The following is a 16,159-nucleotide window of genomic DNA, read 5'->3' as shown; positions in this document are numbered from 1 at the left end:
AGGGAGAAAATTGCGGCAATGAATGAATGGAAATCCGAAACCTCTGTAAAAAAAAAAGCATATACTTAAAAATAAAGCTTTCCCCAAAGGATGTAGAATTGTTAAAGCAGAAAACTGTAGTTCTACCTATTTTTGCTTCTTACCATTTCCAATTGACAACAGCCAAGAACTACATGAAAGTCACTGTAAGTTATGCACAAATTCCCAGAATTTATTATAGGATCTTCAGTAAGAAAGGTAGTAGTAGTAATTATACAAGTCTAAAGAGAGAAATATGGGCAATTAATTTTTTTGTTATAAGATTTTTTATTAATTTTAATGAAAATTTACAGAGATTTAGGGTTTCCAGTCATTCATTGTTGCACTTTTCTCCCTGCCCCCCAATTCACTCTTCTCCTTGATAAGTAAAAGAAAAATTCTTTCATTGTTATGCAATCCCTCCCCCGCCCCCAAGTCCACTACTGTGTAATTAATTAATTTATAGCAGCCTCTGAAAACTTGCTGGTGAGTCAGGTACGAGTTGGTGCCAAATTAAAAGTACCTAACAATAAAAAAGAATAAAACTGTTGCTCAGTCCTACACAGTATTTCTGATCAGCTGTGGATAGGATGGTTAAGATCCACAGAATTTTCACTGGCTGATTTTTACAAATAGATTGCTAGGCTTTTCTTCTTACTTCATCTAAAAATGAGAGATTCTATGTGATGCAATTCATTCAAGCCATGAGTGGCAATACTAAAAGATGTTCTGGGCAGAATGTTAAATGATCCAAGAAGCATTAAAAGAAGATGGAAGGAGTATACAGAGTCACTGTACCAGAATGAATTGGCTGACACAGAATAATTTCATGAAACAACATATGAGCAAGAGCCTGTGGTGATGTAGGAAGTTCAAGCTGCTCTGAAAAACTGGCAAAAAACAAGGCTCCAGGAGTTGACGGCATACCAACTGACATATTTCAACAAATAGATGCTGCCCTGGATGTCCTCACTAAGTTGTGCCAATAAATCTGGAGGAAAGCCACCTGGCCAACTAATTGGAAGAGACTGATATCTGTTCCCATTTCAAAGAAGGGTGACCAGACAGGTTGTGGAAAGTATCGAACAATATCATTAATATCACATGCAAACAAGATTATGCTAAAAATTATCCAAAAACAACTGGAGCAACACGTCAACAGAGAACTGCCAGATGTGCAGGCTGAGTTGAGACAAGGCTGTGGTATTAGGGATATTATAGCTAATGTTAGATTGATCTTGTCAGAAAGCAGAGAGTACCAGAGTAATGACTATCTGTGTTTCATTGACTATGCAAAGGCTTTTGACTGTGTGGATCACAATAAACTGTGGCTGACTCTGAGAAGAATGGGAATCTCAGAATATTTGATTGTGCTTATGCAAAACCTACACGTGAACCAAGAGGCAGTCATCAGAACAGAGCAAGGAGACACTGCATGGTTCAAAATCAGGAAGGGTGTCTGCCAGGGATATATCCTGTCTCCATACCTTTTCATCTATATGCAGAACAGATCATCTGGGACACTGGGCTGTATGAGGAGGAGTGTAGCATCAGGATTGGAGGAAGATTCATCAACAACCTGTGTTATACAGATGACACAACCCTGCTGTTTGCTGAAACTGAGGAGGACCTGAAGTACTTGCTGCAGAAGGTCAATATGGATTGAAGCTCAACATCAAGAAAACTAAAGATTCTCACTACTAGGCCAAATGGCAGGATCAGGATAGATGGTAAAGAAATTGAGATTGTTAACAGTTTTCGTTTTCTTGATTCCACAATCAACACTCTTGGTACCAGCAGCCAGGAAATCAAGAGACGAATTGCATTGTGAAAGTCAACTGTCAGGGACCTCTCAAGAGCAGCAACGTCAAGCCGGAGACTAAAGGGTGCCTGATCCGGGCCACACTCTTCGCAATTGTATGCTATGTGTCAGAGAGCTGGACAGTGACTAGAGATGACAGAAAGAGAGTTGATAACTTGGAGCTGTGGTGCTGGAGAAGAGTGTTGAATATACCATGGACTGCTGGGAGAACAAACAGGTTCATCCTGGAGAGGGGGAAACCGGATTGCTCCTTGGAGGAAAGGATTCTGAAGCTTCGTCTGACGTATTTTGGGAATGTTGAAAGGAGCGACCAGTCCTTGGAGAGGGACGTCATGGAGGGTGGAGAGACAGCACTAGACAGGAAGACCCTTGATGAGATGGATCGATTCAATAACTGGGGTAACGGGAGTAGGTGTATTGGAGACAGTGAGGTTGGCACAGGATAGAGTAGGATTTAAGGCTCTTGCACATAGGATCACTATGAGTCACAAGCAACTCAATGGCATATAACAACAACAACAATGTGATGCAAATGGTTAATACACTCTGATGCTAACAAAGATGTTAGTGATTCAAGTCTACCCAGACATGTCTTAGATGAGAGGTCTGATGCCTTTGTTCCTATTAAAACATCAAGGAACAGGGGAGCTCTGGTGGCCTACTGGCAAGGAGCTGCAACTACAATCCCAGAGGCGCATGGTTCGAATTCACCAGATGCTCTGCAGGGGAAGGAGGGACAATCTCCTCCTGTACGAGTCAGATCTGATTGGACGGTACACTCACACAAAAATAATAAAATTTAAAAAAAAAAACAACACAACACATCAAGGAACACAGTTCTACTCTGATACACACAGCTTTTATAAGTCAAAACTCTACTTGATAGCAACTAGATTTGTAATGGAACTAGGATTTAAAAGACTTAGTTTTGATTTTCAAAACTGTAATTTTGGGACAATCACTTTGCCCAACTTGCACACAAAAATGTTAAGGATCAAAAAATATTATTTCATAGATACGAGAACAGATTATTTTATAAATATGAAATCACTGGATACCTTCAAATGCAGTTCAAACGTAAAGTGTTACTACTGCATATTATGTACTAAAATACAAGCTTCAGGAGTACAGGAGTTTACACATGCACAAAAAATTCTTCAAAGATCTACTGAGATTATTTAACTTTGGTTAGATTATGGAAAGTTAATGAACCAGCCTGTATACTGGAGATTTCGGTTTGCATAATATTATGGTTCTGAATTCTATAGTATGCCAAAAGAGATCAGAGGAGATCAGTGAGGATTACTGGTGATCTGAGTTCAACAGGGAAGTACAACATCTTGATGGAAAGATAACAGAAAGCGGAGAAGTAATTCTAGAGCAAATCAAAAGCAGACTATGTATGGTCAAAAAGTACAAGTAGGTAGACTTACATAGAGTATGGGAAATAAAGTTGGATAAACAAGTTGGGTCATGTTACGGAGAACACTGAAAACCAGGCAATATCTGTTGTGTACGTGAAAGGTTTTGAATAAAGGAATATAATAAAAGAAACATTTTTAGAAGCACTGTCTGATAAACAGGATGGGATCTGGAGAGCATAAAAAAATAATCAAGATCTAGAAGGAAAGCTTTAAGCTGTTACTCATCTAGCTGTAAAATAAGAAGTGCACATATATTATATTTAAAAAGAAAAATCTATAATATATGTCTGAATCTACTCAAAGTTACAGTTGGCTTTGATGTTACAGTGAAGCTCTGATGGCCTAGTGGCAAGAAGCTGCGCTGCAATCCTAAAAGCGGGTGGTTCAAACCCACTAGATGCTCCAATGGAACAATCTCCTCCTGTGCCAGTTGGTTTCAACTCAGTGGGACACAGGAAAAATAACAAAACAGTGGGTTTGGTTTTGGTGGATATAGAAACTAAATGAAGAATAATCACTAAACTATAAGTAGTACCTTTGGGCAACCATGAAAGCCCAGCTGGGCTCAATAGTTCAGCTGCTAATTGAAGGACGCAGTTTGAACCTAACAGCTTTCACAGGAGAAAAGATCTGGTGATCTACTCCTCTAAGGATTTCAGTCCAGGAAACCTACGGTTGCACTCTGTCCAAAGGGTCATCATGAACACTATTCCTGTGACTGCTACTGCTGTGTACTGTGGAGTTGGAAGCAACCCACAGCTGACCCTCCAGTGGGTTTTCAGAAGCAGTTATTTGAACAGGACATTTTTCTCCCAGGAAGGGGCTGGTGGATTTGAACATTTTTTGGATTGCAGAGCAACTTCTTTCTCCCCCTAGGCCATCAGAGATCTGTCCCCTATTCCTGTGACTAATACCTGAATTGTTATGGAGAAGTTAAAAGAAGGGTAAAATAGCTTCCATGCCTTCTGGATATTTAGTTGCAAAGACAAAGCTACCTTCCATTAAATCACTGGCTCTCAGGATTAGAATCTCGAAATCATCTTTAAAAACACCATCTGCTGCCAAGACAGGTTTTTTTAACATTCTCAGCTATTCGGTAGCTTCTGTTCACTCTTAATGATGGAAAACCCAAGATTTCTGAACTCAGCCTATTCCACTATACAGTTCAAGTACTAAAAGGTCCTCCCTTATATGGAGACAAAATTGGCCTTCCTGCAACTTCCATTCACTGAACTTGGTTCTGACTTTAGGGGTGAAAGTCACACAAAAACAAATATGCACTAAACAGAAAACAAGTAATAACTATGTGGCACTGACTGCGAGTACAGTAATATTTAGAGAAAAAAGAAAGAAGACAATTCCACAGAGTTACAAATCTGGGACCCAAGAGAAATTAGTCTGGGCACAGTCTAGTTAGGGCAAGAAGATGAGGTTGGTTTTGGATACACTGACTCTAAAGAGAAGTCTCTAGGTGAAAATGTCCTGTCAGAGCAAAAATAAACTATGGATTTTGCTCATGTAGAGCAAAAATAAACTATAAGTTTTAGTCAGTAGTATCTTTCATTTTAAACCAAGAAAAATTAAAAATTGCTAGTGGTTTCTGCCAAACTTGCTAACATCTCAGTTCCCTAGGGATCTCTGGTGGCATAATCCATAGTGAGATGCACTACTAACCAACCACACAATGCTTAACAGTGTTGGTGTAAATCCAACTAGAGGTAACTTGGAATAAGGATCTGGTGCTCTACTTCTGAAAAATCAGCCATTGAAAAGTCTATGGAGCATAGTCCTACTTGCAAACACGCTGTCACCATGAATCAGAACAAACCCAACAGTAACTGGTATTCCCAATACAGAAATTCTCATCACCAGGCTCTCATATGTCACAAAGCAAAACCTAGACATGGTAATAGGAGCTACAATTTGGCTTATTTAAATCGGTAACAAAAAGAACAGACATCACTTTGCCCGAGTAAACATGTCATCTAAATCTAACCCAAATCAGGAGCCACTGCTCTTCCCCAAGCATTTGGTTTCGCTGATAAAACCAATGACATTTGAAGTTTGAGTCACTGCCACTTGAGCTTTAGATTAAAAGAGAAAGAAAGGCCTATCTTCTAGGGAGAGAAAGAATCCAACCCAATATCAGTACTTGTCTCCTATTCCCTCACTGAACAAGTCTTCTATCAGAAACTCGAGGAGTGAGTCAAGTTAATAATAGCACACAAACTAAAGTCAGAATTCACCATAAGCCATTTCAGTGGTCTGAGGCAAATGACTTCATGTAGTCTTCAGTTTTTCTCTCTTCTATATGCAAGAAATATTATGAATATGGGATCAAACTAACAATAGCAATTCAAAAGATTAGTTAGGAATCTTAAAGGGACAGCTATGTTAATGAAGGAGGAAAATAACTCTGAAGAAGAAGGTGAGAATGGTTGCACAACTTGAAAAATGTAATCAGGGTTACTAAGTGTACATGCAGAAACTCGGATTAGTGCATATACTGTTGTATAAATTATCACAACCACCACAAAATAATTTTTTTGGTTTTTTTAAAAGGTATAATATGAAGACCAACCACAAAGAGCATTCAACTGGCCCTTTCAATCTTTTATAATGCATAAAGAAAAACAGCATAGTGACTTCAGTCTGGGTAAGTATTTAAAAAACAAAAACCAACCACCAGTATTTCCCCATATAGAAAGGTAAGAATGCCATCTGTCCCTTGTCATGATTCATTTACAACTAAAGATATGAAAAGATATGTGGTTATAAGCCTATATAAATTAAAACGATAAATTTTAATAGCCTGTGAAGGAAATACAAAAACAAAAAGACAAGCTTGGTCCTTCCATTAAACATTTCAACTATAACTATCTTCCTGCTCAATGGAAAAATCTCACATGACAGTTCAGGCAAACAAGCCTGCACAGTAGCTGAGGAAGTATTTTTTAAGCTTTGATTCTTTTCATTAGGTACTCATGAAAGTGTATCAAAAAGAAAATAGTTTCATGGTGAATGCTATAGTTGTATTAATCTAAAAAGACAATGAAATAATTTAATTTAATTAATTAAAACAAAGCTAAGTGTTTAAAATAAACTGCATAGTCAGTCCACTAAAATAAGTCTAAAGACAGTCAACATGAAGAAAACAGGGACTCATCTATTTACTATAGTGAGACAGAAGTCTACTGAATTACACTATTTAACACAAAGCTTGCTTCTACTAAGTGCCTAATTTCTCTACCAAAATCACCTCCTCTGAAAAGAAAACAAACAATAACAAAATGGGTCCTTCAAGGAGGACACCAAGAATGTTGGTCACCAAGAATTCCTTAAAAGAACATTACTTTCATGGCACACACAGGGCAACTCTACTGCTCTACGTGCGGAATCGACACCAAGAGATTTCAGAAGCGTAATTTTTTACTGGGCAGCTGGGTATCGTTGGTCCCGGCTCCCTTAACTAAATAAAAAATTAGTTTTTCTATTTTTTCTTTTTTTTTAAAAAGAAGGACATTACTTTCCTGATACCTTAAAGAAGACACAGGATTCGTTTATCACAAGGAACCAAGTGTTTATCGTATGCAAAATAATGTGCTAAGTCTGTCTGGCCTTTGAGGCTGCCTTCAGGGATGCTAGTTGTAGAAGATGAAAACATTGCACAATCTTTATAATGCGATGGTTTAAAATATAATGCTTTACAACACAATGGCTCTCAACCAGAGGCAAAGTTGCCCTTTAGAAGATATTAGCAACATCTGAAGAGAGTTTCAATTCTCATAATTGAGAAAGAGCTACCTGGAATCCAAGGATGCTGTTAAACCAACTACTATGCACAGGATAATTCCACAACAAATCTAGCCCAGAAGGTCAATTGTTCCAAGGTTAAAAATAGTATTCTAATGCAGTATGTAGCAAAAAAGACATGCAAGAAATGCAAATAAAATTATATTAGTTTGTTACTAGCAGTCATTAGTATAGCTGTTTAGGGCTTTCTATATTAGAAAATCAATCTGTACAAAAGCTAAAATAAGAGTTATAAATTGGACAAGAGTTTAAATTTTATTCTTTGGAAGAGTGAAGCCAGGGAAGGGAAATAAGATGAGGATGATTCTTTTTAAAAGATTAGTTGTGGGAGAGAAGCTTAAGTATATAAGTAGAAAATAGCTGGCAGAAAGTAAAGATAGATTAGTAGAAAGAAACTAAAGAGGATAATTCAAAGAATAACCACTAGAACTAAGATCAAGATATGTTTTGAGAATTCTCAGATTTCCAATCTTAGAATTAAATTTCAAACTAGGGACTCAAATTCCAAAGGCACTTTGCATTTGCTCGTTTAAGTAAAATGAATCTTTAACACACAAAGCTTCACAGAAAACTCAAAGGAGGAAGTACTTTTTAAAGGTTCTGTCTCTGGTTTTGAAAAAAAAAAAATCAAAACTAAACTGCAATTGAATAAATCAATGTATCACCAAGAAATAAAGTGAGAAAGAAAGATCATCCCTCAGGCTGGAAACAACTTCACAACCTGAATTGCTAACCTCTTTAAAACAGAAATATACTCTCAGTGATTTGAATACTATTGCCAATCTCATTTGAAATGGTAGATTGTATTTGATAAAATAATTTCATTAATAGTATTTCATGCAACCTCTCCAAGACATCAATTATGCCTATCCAATTGATCAAGTATTTCTAGGGAAGAAACTGATGTTTATTAAATAAATGAGGAAAAAATTAGCAAACTGTCAACCACAGAATAAAATAAAACTGCTTTAACAAGGCATCTCAAGCCTTTACAATCTGGCAGACATTCAAACTTCTGTCTAGTTTTATCTTCTGACATAAACACGGGGCTTCCTCACTTCCCTGAACAATATAGGCCCTTCTGCTTCTGTATCTTGCTCTGGCCATTTCCTCTAACTGAGATACCTTATTTAGACATCTTTGCATGGAAGTACAGCAACTAATTAAAATTCAACATATTCCAAAATCTGATACTTTTCCATTCCACCTCCCCAACTTCTTCTTTTCTCTCAAAGTATTGGTATGAGCCAGTTAACTAATCCAGAAAACCAGGCAATCATCCTAGATGAATTCTAGTTTTGTTCTCTTAAACTGGTCTCCAAATCCTATAGAATTCATTCTGTTCAGATCAAATCCCTCCTCTCCATCCACTATCAACCGCTTTAGTTCAAGTCATTATCATTTCTCTCCAGGACTAATGGTTTCCAAACACTGATCTACTTCTCCATAGAGTTCAGTCACTTCTTACTTGAGAGGGAACTTTTGAAAACATAAATTTGAACACATCCTTTTCCTATGTAAAACCCTCAGATTTCAAGATAAAGTTCAAATAAAATCTGCATGGCTCATAAAATACTTCCTACTTCTCTAATCATTACTGGATCCAATCATACTGAACTACTTATTATATTTTATATACCTCCATGTCCTTGTACCTGTAGTTCTCTTCATCTGGAAATCCACTTTCCAGATTCACCACAAGGCTAAAATAACCCCTACAATATTTATCTTTCCATGTCCTATATGAAGACTCAGGTATTTATCCCCTATGCTTCTGTCACTCTCTGTGTTCACAAAATGCAGTATGATACCGTGTAGTCATCCTGATGTGTATCCTCCCCCACTTTAAGCTCCATAGGAAAAACTATTCTTAGCCACCAGGGTCCATCCCTCACATACTTAGGGCTCAGTAAATGAGTGGGGAATGATGAATGTGGCTGAGCTGCCTCCTGATTTTCAATTGAACAGAGATCCTTTCAAACTAGAGCTTCACCTAGCACAGTTCTGATCCTAAGCCACTCCTCTTCATCCTTCAAATTTCACGTTAGACTCTTTCCTCAGGAGGGTTTTTCCTGACCCCGGTTACTTATTTCCCCAGGATTTCTCTGCAAGCACTCATCACATTTATTGTTAAGTTTGTTAAACGTCCCTGCAAACACTGCTAGTTCCACGAGGCTATGATCCAGCTTGTTTCGTTTCAGCACTTCATTTCCTGCATCTGGCAGTGTGTCCGGCACGCAACAAGCAAAAAGTGTTACAAAATATTTAGTTTTTTGAGGGAACAGAGATTGCCACTTAAACGATGAGAAAACGAAGACTCAAAGTCGTTAACTGAGGGAGGCCTCGACAGCCACGGGGTCGGACCAACCTGAGCCAGCGAGAACTACACAACACATTAAGGGTTACCTGGATTTTCAGAATAACAGCAGCAGACCAGAAATACAAATAGGATTTGTCCCCTATATCTTTTTAACTCCCAAAGCTTCCAAAAAGTTGCACTTAAAAATAAAGTTTCACGCCGCGGGTGGCCTTTAACCCTGCAGCGTCTGGAAAACACCCTCAGAGAGAGACCATCCCACTGGAAGAGAAAGGTTCCCAGGAAATCAAAGTGGGAAGGGTATGGGGCTGCTTATCTAAGCACGTGGGGTCCTGATATAAACTCCTTCCAGCATTCGCTGTAGAACCCTACAACAAGTCTCTTCCTCACGGATCAATTTACTTATCTGTGCAATGGGGTGAGACGGGGTGTAGGAAGGGCGCTAAGATCTTGGAGATTCCTTTCAGTGAGGACACTTTAGGAATCAGGCATTTACGGAGGACGATGAACAAAACTGTGAAATCCAGCGGAGGGGCCTCCGAGGGGCAGCCTGGCTCAGCTGGTCATCCCGGCCCCACCTCAAGAGACCGCGCCCAGGAGTCCAGGTCGGCCTGAGGGCCTCCGCCTCCACCCCCTCAAGCAGGGTTTATAACACTAGGGCAGGCCAAGAGGCCTATTAACAACACGAGGGGCCGCTGGACAGCGCAGGGAACCCTAAACCCAATGTACCCGCGCACCCTCACCTAGGAGTTCTCTCTCACCTCGGTACTGCGATCAGCCGCTCTCCACTTCCGGCAAGAACCGCCCAGCAATCTTCGCGCGACCCACTTCCGGGCTCTGACTGAGAGCGGCACCCCCACCGGAAATGAACTAAGGGCCGAAACGCTAGGCGAAAAAAGGAGCGAGGAATAAAATCTGACGGCCCCGCCCATGACCCCGCCCCGCGGGCCACGCCCCCGAGGGAAGTCCGAATTGGTCTAGAAGGCACTAGGGAAAAGGCTCCGCCCCCAAGTGGGAGTGGCCTGGGGAGGATGTGCCCACAAGCTGGCTCCGTCCCGGGTGGACTTTGGTGGACCCGGAAACTCCCCTTAAGGCCCAGGCCAATAAAACAAAATAAAAAAACAACCATAGTCGAGTCGATTTCGACTCAGCGACCCTCACCAGTGGAGGACCGCAATTACTGGGTAAGCGCCACCTCCGGAGAAGATGGATAGATGAGTGGCTAGTTCTCCAGTCAATTTGGTCTTAGTGGTAAAATCGAGTCCCTTTTTACAGTAGAAAGAAAGGGGTTTAGGTTGGACCAGGGGCCTGGACTCTCTGACGGAAGGAATGCCGAGCTGTCAACTCTCAATGGGAACGAAAACCAAGTCTGCCTCCCCTGATGCATGACTCCGTTTCCTCGTTTGTTCCATGGGAAGGGAATTGGTCTGCAGAGTGTTCTAGGAAGCTGGGCCGAGGCTGAGTCTGTGCATGCCCCCCGCCGCCACCCGGCTCACCCTGCCAGGAGCTGGAAAGGTAGAGAAAAAAAAAGCTCGGCTCGTGCCCTATTTCCTGTTGGTGCGATGCGCTCTGTGACCATAGATGGTCACGTCTGGGGCAGCGCGGAAGCCTCCGCTCGGCGGTTTTTGAAGTCCTTCCTCCTGGCGCGCAGGGTGGGGCCCCAAGAATAAAATGAGTGAAATTAGAGGAGATACTGTCATCCCTTCTAAAACTTGGCTTCTGAGACTACTTCGCCCAGGATTAGTTATGCGTGCCACCTGGCTGCTGCCCAAACTCGGGGAACTATGCTCAGTGGCTGCAGCCCCGCTAGGGAGACTTGGTTTCTCAGCTTCTTGGGACCCAGCATCTTTGTTCCCTCGAGGCTCACATTTTCCAACCGATCATTATCCTCCCACAAAGATTTATTTCTAGAAAAAATTGGCAAGTGCTACAGTTCCCACCCCTTCCGTTTATAAAACTGATCGAGTGTGGCATTTCTGTGCTTCAAGTTGAATGCAAGCGTTATATGCCAGTCACTCATCCAACACACAGTTCTTATAATAACAGCCACCATTGAGTGCGTGCTGGTTACATGCCAGGCCTGTACTGGGAACTTAAAGTGCGTTTTCATTCAATCCTAATAGCGACTCTCTGCGGTAGGTACCATTTTGTCCCCACTTTTCAAATGTGGAAGATGGATAACTTGCCAAGGTCACAAAGTAACAACAGTTACAGGACTTTATAGGGAACAAATCTTTCTGACTCTAAATTCCAGGAACTTAATAACTCCTGGGATAGACAACCTGGAACCGCCAGACTGAATTTAGAGATGATTTAGAGATCAGACCTTGTGGAGGCTACTTGTCTTCTCTGAATTTGGGCTTCTTCCCAGTTTTTTTTTTTTACTCTTAAATGTTTTAAAGGAAAAAAAAAAGACATTAATACACAGTGCAAAAAATTGTTGCTCTCCACCGTCGAGCTGTAACCCACCCAAAGCTGACCCTCCAGCGTTTTTCAGAGGCAGTAAATTTCTTGGGAGGACATCACCCATCTTTCTTCCTGGAGCAGCTGCTGGATTCAAGCATATACCTTTGCTTGGGCGCCTTAAATCCTTACCACTAACCCACCGACACTCCTTGGACACACAGAGAGTGAGGGAGAAAGAGTTAGGAAAGTCTTCAGCTGCAGAGCACACAAAAACAGGGCCCATAATGCCTTGTTTAGCTCTAGATTGCTCAATCTGGTACTTGACTCTAGATTTGTTGTTAGGTGCTGCTCACTCAACTGTGACTCAAAGGGCCTTATGACCAACAGTTCCAAACCATAGCATATCCTTCACCATCCTCATAATCTCTACCCATAGTGGCATTGTTATTGCTTACTGTAAAGTCAGAACCCACCCATTGCTGACCCTCCAGCTGGTGTTCAGACACATTAAATTGCATGGGAGTAAATTACTCATCCTTCTTCCACATTGTGGCAGCCACTGTCAATCCTTCCTGTTGAAGGTTTGACTTTCTCTAACCTCCCACCTTTCCTAGCATGATGTCTCTCTCCAAGGATTGGTTGCTTCTGAAAATGAGTCCAAAGGCCTTCAAATCTCTAGATTCTCATTGCTGTCGATAACTGACTCATAGTTAACCGCCCAGTGAGTTTTCACACTCTGTAAATTGCAGAGAGATTGCTGTGTTTCTTTTGCAGATTCACTGCCATCAAGTTGATTCTGACTTATGGTGACTATGTTGGAACGAGCCCATAGGGTTTCCAAGGCTTTAAATTTTTATAGAAAAAGATTGGCATGCCTTTCTCCCATGGAGTAATTGTGAGTTCAAACCACCAACCTTTGTGTTAGCAATTAAGCACTAAAATTCTGCTTCACCAGGGCTCCCTAGATATATATTAGACTCTTTGGTGGCCTAGTGGTAGGAAGCTGCACTGCAATCCTGAAGGCACATGGTTCGAACCCACCAGCTGCTCCCTGGGAGAAGGATGGACAGTCTCCTTCTGTGTAAGTAACTGCCTCAAAAACCTGCTGGAAGGTCAGCTGTGAGTCAGTTCTGACTTGACTGCTAAACAACAACTAGTTACTTCAGTAGGGAATCGTTTAAGACCAGTTTCTGTGACTTTTTATTTATTAATCTGTTTATTTATAAACAGACTTTTTTAAACTGAGCTCTTTCTAAGCTCTTTCTTTCTGTAGTGCCAGACACTGTGCTACTTTGTTCCAGACATAACCAGGCGATACAGAAGTAGGGAAGTCAGACTTTGTCACTGCCCCCATGGGGCCTACAGCGTATAGACATACTATTGCCATTTGGAATATTCTTCAGAAGAAAGTACCTGAATTCTGGCTGCCTGCCACCTGTTTACCCTCACTCTAGCCTATTTGGTAAGAAACTGTGCTGCAGAAATAATAGTTTCTTTCTATTTGGGAATATAATAATGCAAAATAAACTTTTATTCATTACTGATATTTTAGGATTATAAAATACTAAAGGCATGTGGTTCAAATCTACTAGCTGCCCCTGCGAGAAAAGAATGGAAAATCTCTTCCAGTGCAACTTACAATCTCGGAAAACCTACTGAAGATCAGCTATGAGTCAGTGACAACAGCACACAACCACAACAACAATCTTTCCTGTTGTCCAAAACCAATGTTCTACTCATGATGGCCTCAGTCTTCTTGCAGGTATCAGTGGCCATGTGCCTGAGATCTGGCCAATGTTATGATGAACAATCTTCCACACTCTCTTTATGGGGCGATTTTGGAAGCTGTGTTTTAAAGATGGAGATAGAAGCTAGAAGAAGCCTGGATCCCTGAAGCATTGCTTAAAAGAGAGCTATTCACTAATTTGACATGAAATCTATTTGGTAATTTAAAAATGCAAAAGAAACTTTTATTTTATCCATGACTGATATTTTAGAATTACAAAATACTTGAGCATTATATATTGTTTACATGTGTATAATTTTGTATTGTATTTATAACCAGTATTGTTTAAAATATAGATTTTAAAAATACCTTTGTTATATACCTCCAGTGGGTTTTTCGGAGGCGATAAATTGCATGTGAGCTGATTTTCCATCTTTTTTTTGAAGAGCAACTCTTAAATTCAGACCATGTGCCTTCGGGTTGGCAGTTCGGCTCCTTACCACTAGACTACCACACCACTTCCTAATTTATATTGGTCGCTTTCTCCTTGTTTACTGAGTAATTCCTTCTTGCCTAACTTTATTTTTTTTAAATGTAAAGTCACCAAAATTTTAGGTTACCAAATAGATACCTATCCAAGGTCTATAAATATAGTAATCTAATTTGATAGTGTTTGTGGTTTTTACTGAGGTTTGAGGGGTTTGGTTTTTTTTCTTTCATTTTTATTGAAATGGAAATTCGTATACCATTAAACTCATGATTCTAAAATATACAGGGATTTTTTTAGTCTGTTCAAAGTGGTGTAACTGTTACTGTTACCTAATTCTAGAATGTTTGTTTATTGTTGTTGTTATGTGCTTGTAGAGTCACTTGCAACTCATAGCAAACATATGTACAACAGCTCTGAAACTCAGCTCTATCTTGAGCCAATATCATTGTCTCTGACACCTCTACCCCCATTAGCCCACTCACTGAGACAATCCATCTCATTCAGGGTCCCTCTCTTGCGCTGTCCCTCCTCTCTTCTAAGCATGATGTCCCTCTCCAAGGATTGATCCCTTCTTGCAACATGCCTGAAGTATCTTAGATGAACCTTCAAAATCCTTGCCTACAAGGAGCAACCTGGTTTCATCCTCTCCAGGACAAACATGTTTGTTCTCCTAGCAGTCCATGAATATTCAATACCCTTCTCTAGCACCACAATTCAAAGGCATCAATTCTTTTTATATTATCCTTAGTCATTGTCCAGCTCTCTGATGCATAGCAAGTAATTGTGAAGGCCATGGCCTGGATCAGATGCACCTTAGTCTCTAGACTGACATCATTACTCTTCAGTACTCTGGAGAGGTCCCTGACAGCAGATTTTTCCAATGCAGTTTGTCTTTTGATTTCCTGGCTGCTGATACCAAGGGTGATGATTGTCGAGCCAAGCCAGCTGAAACTGTTAACAATCTCAATCTCTTCACCATCTATCATGATGCTGCTGTCAATGGGCCCAGTGGTGAAAATTTTTGTTTTCCTGATGTTGAGCTTCAATCCAAATTAAAGGCTGTTGACCTTCTGCAGCATATGTCTCAGGTCCTCCTCAATTTTAGCAAGCATGGTTTTGTCATCGGCATAATGCAGGTTGTTGATGAGTCTTCCACCAATCCTGATGTCACATTCCTACTCATAGAATCCAGCCTTCTGGATAATCTGTATATAAATGGAAAAGGTATGGAGATAGGATGAATCCATGATATATACCTTTTCTGATTTTGAACCATGAAGTATTTCCTTTCTTTGTTCTGACAACTGCCTCCTGGTCTAAGAATAGGTTTTGCAAAAACACAAGTCTTCTGAGATTCCCATTCTTCTCACAGTTAGCCACAGTTTGTTGTGATTCCAAAATGCCTTTGCATAGTCAATGAAACATAGACATTACTCTGGTACTCTCTGTTTCAGCTAAGATCCATCTAACATTGGCTATAATATTCCTAGTGCCACAGCGTCTTCTAAACATAGCCTGCACATCTGGCAGTTCTCTGTGCTGTTCCAGTCATTTTTAAATAAATTTCAAGAGAATCTTGTTTGCATGTGATATTAATTATATTGTTCAATAATTTCTACACTCTGTCAGGTCACCTTTTTTTCAGAATAGGAACAAATAAGGGAGCTCTGGTGGCCTAATGGCAAGAAGCTGCACTGTAATCCCAGAGGTACATGGTTCAAATTCACCAGATGCTCTGCTGGAGAAGGAGGGGCAATTTCCTCTTTTACCAGTCAGATCCGATTTGGCAGTACACACACACACACACACACACAAATAATAAAGTTAAAAAAAAAAAGAATAGGAACAAATATGGATCTCTTCCAGGAAGTTGAGCAGCTGGTTGTCCTCCAGATTTTTTGGCACAACTTAGTGAGCACATCCAGGAAAGCATCTGTTTGTTGAAATATGTTAATTGGTATGTCATCAATGCCTGGGGCCTTGTTTTTTTTTGTCAATTCCTTCAGGGCAGCTTGAACTTCCTCATTCATCATCCAAACCCATACTATAGTAGTCACTTCCCATTCCTATTTCCTCTTTTTTTAATTTTTTTATTAAATTTTATTAGTTTTAATGAACATTTACAGAGATTTTGGGTTTTCGT

This window comes from Elephantulus edwardii, unplaced genomic scaffold (genome assembly GCF_000299155.1).
Source record: "Elephantulus edwardii isolate Elephantulus edwardi_28Jun2011 unplaced genomic scaffold, EleEdw1.0 scaffold00049, whole genome shotgun sequence".
Taxonomy (NCBI): domain Eukaryota; kingdom Metazoa; phylum Chordata; class Mammalia; order Macroscelidea; family Macroscelididae; genus Elephantulus; species Elephantulus edwardii.
This window is presented reverse-complemented; position numbering follows the sequence as displayed.